Below are 10,001 nucleotides of genomic sequence, written 5' to 3'. Positions count from 1 at the left end.
GTTATTACACATCTTTCCCCACCCAGATTCAAAGAGGGTTCTTCCCTCCAAGCTTACTTTTTTCTTTATAATGATGGGATGCTATAGGCAGAACTCTGCAGCCACCAGAATCACCACCTCCCCACAGCTATATTACTATTCCCATTAATATTCCCAGCTATATTAATAGTCCCATTATTACTATAGGGAATTATCCTAGGGTTTCTCACACACTGAACACTGAATGCAATGTACTACATATGGGTAAGAAGGAAATAGTAGGAAAAAAAAAAAAAGGGAGTCTGGAAAACCTGTGTGTTGCGGACACATGAACTAGAAACAAAATGGTGATGAAAACCAAATGTCATTTGTGGATGGTGGACATGAGCAAAATAATGCCTTGTTTTTCCTGCTATGTCACTGACTGCTGAGCAGTAAATTCAAGAAAGACTGGGATAGCTATTCCCTTACATCCATGGAAGCGAACATTACCTGGAGGTTGCACACATAATGCACTGCCAGAGCACAGGGAAAGTTCAGGGCACGTGTCTCCTTTGGGAGAAATAAGATGGTAAATTGACAGTAACCAAGAAGCAGAGCCACTCATACCAGAGAAAATGAGTGAGGCAGACACATGGCAGGCATTCCAAAAGCAGGATCTTGGCTGATGTGATTTGTACCTAAATTTAACTTCAGGTAACAGAGAACTGACTATAGCAAAAGGCTGAGATATCTGAGGTACCATCAAACCCGAGTGAACGAGGCTGCAGTGCCACTCAGAATAAATGGCTGCAATGCCACCCATCCCAGAGGGCTGAATCACTTAAGCGTTGACAGCAACTTGTGAGACCCCTCACATCCTTGCTTTCATGGCCAAGCATGTCACATGCCTCAGTACTCATGACAAGGTTAATCTACCCACTCAAGGGTAAGAGTTTGAAAGACAGATGTAAGCACAGGTTTTAACAAAACAATTCATGCCAACTGTATTTGTTGTGGACCAGACATTTGTTTCCATTTGTTCTCAAGAGGGAATAGCTTCTCCATCTCATGAGTTTGTCAACAACACAAAGCTCCTCTCCTTTTCCATTATTCTCCCAGTTTACTAATATGTATTTAAAAAAATGTTGAATTGTATTGTTAATATGTATATAAATGTATTTCAATACATACATTTTATATACATACATATATGCCTAGATTTCCAGATATGTACTTATAAACAATTTACACTATAAGAATTATTGTATAAATATTTATAACGAATAACATTCATTTATTCTCATTGGACCTACTAAAGTAAACTCCATTTCATCATCCCCTTGTTTCCAGGAGGTAGCACTGGGACAGCAGTTGCTCCAGTTACAATCTACCCTGGAGATGAGAGCTTTCAGTGGGCAGGAATTTTCAGGAGGGCAAATGGACCTCACCGCTGTGTAAAGTGTGACTGCCTGTCATCCCTGGTGACACACAGCACCCACCTGGCTGCCAACTCATGTGAGGATTGCACCTGCCTCTACTTCATGTTTGTTTCTCCAGAAAGGTTAACAGCAGCAACAATCTCACTCTTGGGGATTGCATCTTGGAGGATGCAATTACTCTCTTCGCTGATGTCCACTGAGGCATAGCATCTACAGTGAAGGCACTGCAGGTGTCTCTGAAACAGCTGCCACCTCATTGTCCTCATCAGAGGGCAACATTCACCATTATCAGAAACGAGAAAGGAAATCTGAATTGCATAGTAAGAGTTCACAGCAGAGCAGCCTTCACTGGAAGCAGGAGCATTGCAAAAATGACAGTAGCGATTAGCTTTTCACCTACCATATGTGAAACTTTTTAGTACCTAGTTCTCTCTTTTGCCAATCTACTCTGCCACTAAATATAAAACTGTATTTGAATATGTGTGCAGGGGTAATATACAACTTCCTATATGTAAGAACTAGCTCCATCAAAGGAAAATATATTGGTAGTCTCAGTAATTAAAAAAACCCCAAACTTAGGAGAAAACTGTTCCACATCTTACTCCAGCTCTGTTTGCACAAGGATTTGTCTGGAGTACATTGGACAATCTCTACTGCTGCTTACAGACAGCAGGGTCGCTTGAGCTGCTGCTACCTGGTCAGAAGGTTACACACAGCAAAACCCCAAAAAGCCATATCATGAGACCTTAACACAGAACATGGTTCTTCAGAAGAACACCCATGTGCACAAGGGTCACTGCTGCTCCTCCCCCACAAAATTAACAGCATCCTTAGATGCATGATTTAATGAGTCAAGAGACTTCAGCAATAAGGCAACAACTTTGTTCTGGCATGTGCCTGGCCAGCTGGTTTTTGTGCCATGGTGAAAATGCTCTAAACCAGTTCACAAATCCAACTGCAGTTCTAGAAAGCCACAGAACTACAAACCTCCTCCTCCTCCAAGCATCTACAATGACCCACAGAAAAGCACACCCAGGGCAGAGTGTGTGTTAGCACCCTGATGAAGACACAAATACCTCTGTATGCTGCTCCAGGTAGTTGCATTGGCATGAAAAGGAATGGTGGGTGTACTGCAGCATGGGAAGGCAAGGGCAGAAGGTAACACCAATCTCCTCAAACTACCCATGACATTGCTGCCTCTGCTTCATGCAACTGCATTTTTCAAGAGCTAAAATGCAGGGAATTCAAGTAATTACACCACCTGGGAATGCATGCCCAAAGAGGCTCTACTAGAAACAAAACAATGCTGATATGTATGAAACCAGAACATGAGAGTTAAGACTACTTTGAGCAAGATTGCTTAAGTCATTAACTACACATCTCTATGCTAGCTTTCCTATATTGTGCCACATCAAACCTATTAAGACATGAAGAACATATCCTCACCTTGTGAATCCTATGTGTTGTGCATGCAGAATAAAGTTCAGAAATTTTCATTTTTCGTTTTTCAGAAAATCATTCTTGATCCTGCAACTAAGCAGGCAAGTGAGCAATGCTAGTGTAACCATCTTTAAATCTTTGCAAGAGCAGTGTAACATTGTCTTTTTCATAAAGTTGTCCATCAGGAAACCAAAGGCTGCAAGAGTAGCCACTGAATTAATGAGGAAGCAGGTTTGTGTAACCTATGTGGATTGCAGCCAAGACATGAAGGTCAGCTCCTCACTAGCAATCCATTAAATTACATTCTTAGGACACCACATGTAAATAACTTGACAGAATGAGCAAGTAAAACCATGTGACTGGAAACTTGGCCAAGAACCTGAGATACGTATTGTTGCTGCCAGTTTTCCAGGAAGAACCATTTGCCAAGAACCCACCCAAAAATAAAACAGTCAACCAGTGGTAACATACAGAAATACTGTAAGTTTGAGTCCCAGAAGAGTCCAGGGTAAGGAAGAGAGCAAACCCAGGGAATTGTGGCACAGGCAACACAATCATATGATGCTGTCCTAGGAGCTGCATGCTTTTTCACAGTGCAGCATTACTTACCCAAAAGGAAATGGTTTGTGTGTGCTGAGGAATGCTCTGACTGCAGTACTGTTGTTTAGGTACTCACACTGCCCAAGCTTGTATTTTAAGCTGAATCACATAGGAAGTAACGTGTAATTTTGCACCACTACACTCAAATAGCTAAAGAACCTTCCACACATGATCAGGGATTCCAGTGTTATCAATTTAGGTGTGGGACTTCCTTTGAAAATTAGTAACAGTGCATCACTTCACATAAAAATAGTTGCTAAAATTGTTAACCTCTGGTTGCGGCTTGCACTCTCACTTCATCCAATACTCTTCCCCTCCAACCTCACAAAGAAAGGGTCAAGAAACAGTATTGGACACTTGCCACAACCAAAGCCTCATATTGCCCTTGTCAAAGGAAGTAATTTCCCAAAATGCATTCTTTCAGTGAAGATATTCTTAGTGAGCTTTTAATATCAATAGAATTTACGTGGCCCTTAAAAATCCTCTGTTCCCTCCCTCCCACCTTTAAATGTTTTACATTTTTTCTTTTTAAGTAGTAAAAGCTAGTACTATGCTTGAATATTTGTCAGTTCACGGACTGCTCTCCCGGCACAGACAAGCCCATCAGCTGAACAGTATCAGTTATCAACTCAGGTTTACTACACCACAACAAAAATAGACCTTCTCGAGATTAGTGGCAACTGAGTCAGGTGCATACCAAACGTATGTGATACCTCCACCCGCTTTATGGAATACGTGGTTTTATCAAGCTTTGTGCTGAAGAGGGCAGTGCACACACAAAGTACATCTAATCGTGCACTCCAAGTGTTTCTTGTTCCACATCGAAGTGCTCAGGGCATCCATTGTGTATATTAAAGCCAGAACAGTGGCAGCCAAAGGATTTATGCTCAGCCCTGGAGTCCATCTGAGCCACATTTGTGTGCCATTATCCAGCAATCCAGGGATGGGGAAGGCTTATCTTCAGTGCACAGCTGCAATCAGCCAGCTGCCTCTGCAGGAGTTAGGTGGACCAAGAAAAGCTATTGTTCCAGGAACTAAGAGTATTAGACAAAAGCTGAAGTTGTTTGGGTGATTCTGAACTGGGTAGTGGCATACATCCTTTTCAGAGAAATGCAGTCTGCCTACAGCCTTATGGTCTTCAGTGGTCATGTCAGGCTACCCCACCCTAAGAGATATATCCATGTGCAGCCAACAGCTGCAAAAATTTTGATTGTCCTTGTGTTTAGCAAGTTCTCCGCACTGCTAGTGTGCCTTCCAAAAGGGAGGTTCCCACAACTGGAGTCCTAGAGTCTCCTGAACTTGAGCTACTTGCAGTTTTTCAGTGTCCTGACTAGCACCTTTAAGTTCTGTATATTGTGATTATCCTCCCCAGTATTTAAAAAAAAATCAATTTCCTGTTTCAGTATTAGATGAACTCCCTTTTCAACTCTTGAGTTTGAAGCTGTGGAAGCAACCACCTTTTTCTCTTTGCTGGGTTCAGATACCAGATCTTAAGAACACAGGGACTTGCAGCTGCCTGCACACCCTTTCCTACTGTGTAACTGCTATTGAACCGCTGCCATATTTCAGTTGAAGAACACGTCCATCCTAACTTGACTCTTGACTGCTCTTAGAGAACTCTTCTTTTTGCTGAAAGACAAAGAAAGGATAACCCTTTATAATTAAATATATTATTTAGAATTATTTGAAGATTATTATTATTATTAGAATTATTATTATTATTAGAATTATTTCCAGTCACTTTACACTCTTTCAGCTATGCACAAATACTAGCCTCTTCCAGATATTGGTTTAATAGCTGCCTCCCGACAATTTCATTTAGAGCACTTTAAAAAGGCATGGAAGCCTTCCACTCTGTCCAGTTTTTCCAAACTCACTATGTATTCTTAGCATTAAGATTCTTGGAAACAGTAACATGATATACAAGTACTTACCTGTTCTTCCCAGCTGAACTCACCTTTCCCCTTGCAGCTCCAGAAACTTTTTGGCAAACAGCTCCATAGGAAACAATTAAAATAAACCAACCTTCATCACAACTTCTTCATCCACTATCATCTGAGAAGTAACTTTAATGTGAAAGAGTTTACACCCTTCCCCCATAGGCTTTGGAACAAGCAGTTGATCAGTGACACTTCCACTCTTTCCTCCATAGGGACTGCAGACAACCAAGTCTTACAGCTGTGGTAATTAAGAAAAGAGGATCTTAAAACAAAATTTACGTGCCAAGACTAGCATAGATAGTATCACTTAGAAACCATATTCCACTTTCTGCTTGAGTGCACACCCAAGTCTTTTCATCCTGTTAATTTGCATAACAGGAATGACATTATGCCTGACCATCACTTCCAAGAACTGAGACACCCCCAAAAGTTCTCTGTGCTGCACTGACATGGATGTTGACAGTGACAGCAGACCTAGACTACCACGACACACCTGATAAATTATGATATGATGTATCTGTACACTTCATCTTGAAATATGTGTTTTGCATGCAGCCTGGCTTTGTATACTACCCACTGAACTCAATTTAAGCATCCAAATATTTGGTTTCTTTAAGAGCAAACTTGCCAGAACGAATGCTGAGACATGAAGACAGGTTTCTACATATGAACTTGGCTTAAACTTACACTGAGCATTTTCTTCTTTGAGCAAAGTTATCACATGTTCCTAATTATCTTCCTTCCTTCAGGATCTTCCAACTGATTCTCCAGGTCAGGAAACAGGGTGGTTACTTACCAGAGTCCACAGTGACAAAAATCAGTAACAAAGACAACCTATAGGTTTTGCAGTGCAGGATGTCAGCATAGTAAAGTACACACAAACCTCAGCTTCGTAGGCTGAGGACCACACAGACACTGGAGTAAGTTTTCATTAATGGCATTGAAACAGAGCATATCGATGTTTAAGAAATGCCAAAACCAGGTTTTCAGTTCTATAATCACCTTCTATCTTTTCATATGAGATGCAGCCACACCACTTATTTCTACAATAGGACTGTAAGCTTCTTACATTGCAATTAAGGCCTGTTGGGTCAGGGTAGATTTGGACTTTAGCAGGTTCAGGTGAACAAATTATCCAAGTCTGAGACACGCTAACACAAGTTTCATCATTAACATCTCTGACAAGCTGTGACCTGCAAGTCAGATCCAAACACTGGCAGGTATCAAATCCCCCAAAACTGACCAAAGCGAACAACACACGCAGAGAAAACTTGTTTTACTTCTCTCTTGCATCCGGTGTTCATTTGGGTAGTTTTCCAAAGTCATTTCCTTCTTCCTACCTTAGCTGAGACATGAGTGGCACCTACATCTACAGATAAAGAAGATATAACCAAATACAATTATATGTGAAGTGGGGTGCACAGCATCCTCCTCAGAGCAGCAGCACTGACTGCAGGTGGATGGGGAGGGAGTGAAGGGAACCACTGCAGGTAAAACCAATTGTTTCTAAACCAGTTTAACAAAACATACTGTCATTCAGCCAGCAGACCATCATGGATGAAAATTTCACATGCACTTTCTCTGACTGTTACATAAGATAACCAAGCTTGACCCAACCATTCCATTGCAATACTTACCAACCCTACCAGGTATCAGCTGCAGTGATAAATGCATAGGCCTAAAGTCTACAGTACACAACTGTGACAGAAGTCATTGTGCCAGTGCCTTTTATTTCACCCACAGTTCACCTAATCTAAAGGTATCTGCATAGAGAAGAAACAGATTAGGAAAGAAATAAAAGGGGCTGCACATGTAATTCAGAATTCTCCAGATATATGGAACTATTGATGCTATGAATTTTATTAACAGAACATTATACCCCCATCACTCATTTTCTTCACCGAGGAATATGATAAACCAGGCGAATCTGGCTGTGAAGAGAAGAGTCCTTGGAACACTGGACTTTTTGCAGGATGGCATGCAACTGGTTCAGCTTCTCTAACTAGAGGAAGCTGCATTAAAAGTGACAAAAAAATAGCATACATTGCTGTAGTACTAGCAAATCTTGAAAGGCTGCAATGTTCAGGTGAAGTATCTGTACCACAGAACATCTCACAACATCCTTCCTCCAGCACTCATGTACCCTTTGGCAAACACACCACCTGTGTAGTCACTGTGCAGCAATACCCTGATCAAATGCCTTGTACTTACCTGCAGGAGGAGCCAAAGTATGAAATAAACCCTTGCAACTCCATTTTACCTGAGCTGTACCACTACTGGATTTTAGCCAAGACTTCAAGCAAGCTTGCAAAACTCTTCACAGCTCTTTCCAATAAAGTATCTTCTTGGCATAATAAAGCACTTTATTTCACAGGAATCAGCTGTAACTAGAAATGGTATTATTTCACAAGCCATGCAACATTTTGACTATCCTTCCTTCTAGTTTCAGCCACAGGCATTCCATGCATGGTTTCAGGGAACTCCAGTCCCCTTAAGCCTCACAGAGCTTTGATTACTCTCTCATTTGGTGAACAAGCATTTCCTATTCCCCAGCACAAAAGACCAGCACAAGCAGGGGTAATGTTCACTACAAGAAAGCCTAAAACCACTGCTTAAAATGCCAGCCTACCTCCTGTATGCCAGCCAGAAGGCTGAAACTAAGACAGCACCTAGTCAGGTGGCTAAGCCATGCCAACATGAGACAGCAGGCACAGGCAAAATAGTGAGGAAGCAAGTCAGTTTGGCCACTCCTGTGTCTTACACCATCTCATCTACTCTCTCTCAGCTTTTTCAAACTTGACTTACATGTCTATGGACATAGAATTATACATTTGGGTTGCAAGTAACTTCAAAGACCATCTTGTTCCAACCTTCCCCTGCCATGGGCAGGGACACCTTCCAGTAAGACCAGGCTGCCCAGTGCCCCATTCAGCCTGGCCCTGAACACTTCCAGGGACAGGGTATCAACAGCTTCTCTGAGCAATCTGTGATGGTGCCTCACAACCCTCACAGTAAATTTCTGCCTCGTATCTAATCTGAATCTACCCTACTCCAGACATACTAAGGACTTTAAAAGGAAGCAAAGCTCCTCCTGCTGGTGACACCAAGCCGTATGTCTGTGACAACCAGACACCATTAGTGCAATTATCAGGCATCAAACAGAGCCAGAGCCCTTAAAGAACCCGTCAAACCAGCGAAGCGTAAACTGTCACCTGGCACGTGACAAGGGCATGTCCCAATCTGCTCCCTGCTGACAGCCGCCCCACCAAGGCCAGCCCTGCTCTTTAACCCACAGTCCGTACTTCATCCAAGGGCCAAGCACCGTGGCTGGTACAGCCCCGCACGGGCCCCTCTGTCCGGAAGGCGCGGGGGACACAGCCCCAAGAGCCACCGGACCCGCCCCGGCTCCTGCGCCACACAGAGCGGCCTCCCCGTTCGCGACCAGCACCGCCCAGCGCCCACACGCCCCGGCCGCCGCATCACCGCCACCCCGCCTGCTCCTGTCACACACCCACCGCAGCCGTGGTGTCAAGTCCCGGGACAGATTCCCACCCCCACGGTCCCACTCCCACCACAGAGAGGCGCTGCCCCACCCAGAGCCGGCAGTCACCGAGTGACGATCGGCCGTGTCCTTCAGGGCCCCCTTCCCCTACCCGCCGCGCCCCTCCGGCTATTCCTCAGTCTCCCCCTTCTTTCTCAACCGCTCGCACAAGCTCTTTCTTGCCCCTGAAACCAAGACAGGACTCCCACCCTTCCCCCTTTTCCGACATCTTAACCCGGCTCCCCGACCGCTCCTCCAGAGCTAAGCGTCCCACGCCATCAACATGGCGGCGAACACCGCCTCCTTCCCCACCCCGCTCCCCACCGCGGCCGCGCGGCGCGGGATCTGCCGGGAAATGGAGTCCACGCCCCGCATGCTGCCGTGCCGTGGCTGCGGTAAAGAAACTACAAACCCCAGAAGCCCCCGCTGCCGAGGGGCACCAGCCAATGGCGAGGGGGCAGCGCGGGCAGTGGCCCCGCCCCGGCGGGCGAGAGGGGTGATGTCATTGCCCAGCGGGGGCCGCGGGGGCGCGCCGCGCGCCGCCGCTCATTGTGCTCGGCCGGTGCCGCCTCCGCTGCCGGACACGGCGGGGGGGCCGCGCTCCCGCTCCTGTGCTGCCTGGGGCGGGCGGCCCTGCACGCATTCCCGCAGACGGCTGCCTTGCGTCGAGCCCTGCAGCTCCTGTCCCGGGCGTCCTGGCCCCAGGGTGGCTCGATACCGTTCCGGAGAGCTGTGGGGACTGAACATCCATCCCCGAGCGGGACCGCCTTGCGCCCAACCCCGCTGCACCCATCCCGGGGAGCTGCCTTGCGCCGGGAGGGTGGCTAGCACCCATCCCGGTGGAAGTGGGCTGCCGCGCGCTCGTCTCCGGGGTCAGCTCCTACCCCGGCGTGCGGGGGCGGGAGCGCCCAGCCCCGCTATCCCCAGCGTGCGCCGGCCCGGGGCCGCCGCTTCTTCCAACGCCGCTGACCGGCTCCTGGCTCCCGCCTCGTTTTATGGTCGTGGAGAGGGAGGAAAAATCCCAAACCAGGTGAGTTCTGCGCTCCTCTTCTCTTTATATGTGCTTTTCCTTGTCCTGTT

At 45.8% G+C, this 10,001-nt stretch overlaps 1 protein-coding gene and 1 long non-coding RNA gene across 2 annotated transcripts in view; one reads left to right on the top strand and one right to left on the bottom strand.

Moving 5' to 3' along the window:
• Positions 1 to 4,057: 4,057 nt before the first annotated feature.
• Positions 4,058 to 9,097, bottom strand: LOC148184898 (uncharacterized). Its single transcript, XR_015771854.1, has 2 exons — positions 5,398 to 9,097; positions 4,058 to 5,069 (listed from the first exon to the last, which is right to left on the bottom strand). It is a non-coding gene; the product is annotated as an uncharacterized LOC148184898 (long non-coding RNA).
• Positions 9,098 to 9,461: 364 nt separating this feature from the next.
• RAB30 (RAB30, member RAS oncogene family) overlaps positions 9,462 to 10,001 on the top strand; it is a 56,452-nt gene continuing 55,912 nt past the window's right edge. Inside the window, exon 1 of the mRNA XM_005516169.3 lies at positions 9,462 to 9,951. The gene's annotated coding sequence lies outside the window, so the exon portion shown is untranslated. The remainder of the gene's footprint in view (positions 9,952 to 10,001) is intronic.

This window comes from Pseudopodoces humilis, chromosome 2, assembly GCF_049639895.1.
Source record: "Pseudopodoces humilis isolate 2021_Gansu_Grassland_sample_001 chromosome 2, ASM4963989v1, whole genome shotgun sequence".
NCBI lineage: Eukaryota > Metazoa > Chordata > Aves > Passeriformes > Paridae > Pseudopodoces > Pseudopodoces humilis.
This window is presented reverse-complemented; position numbering and strand designations above follow the sequence as displayed.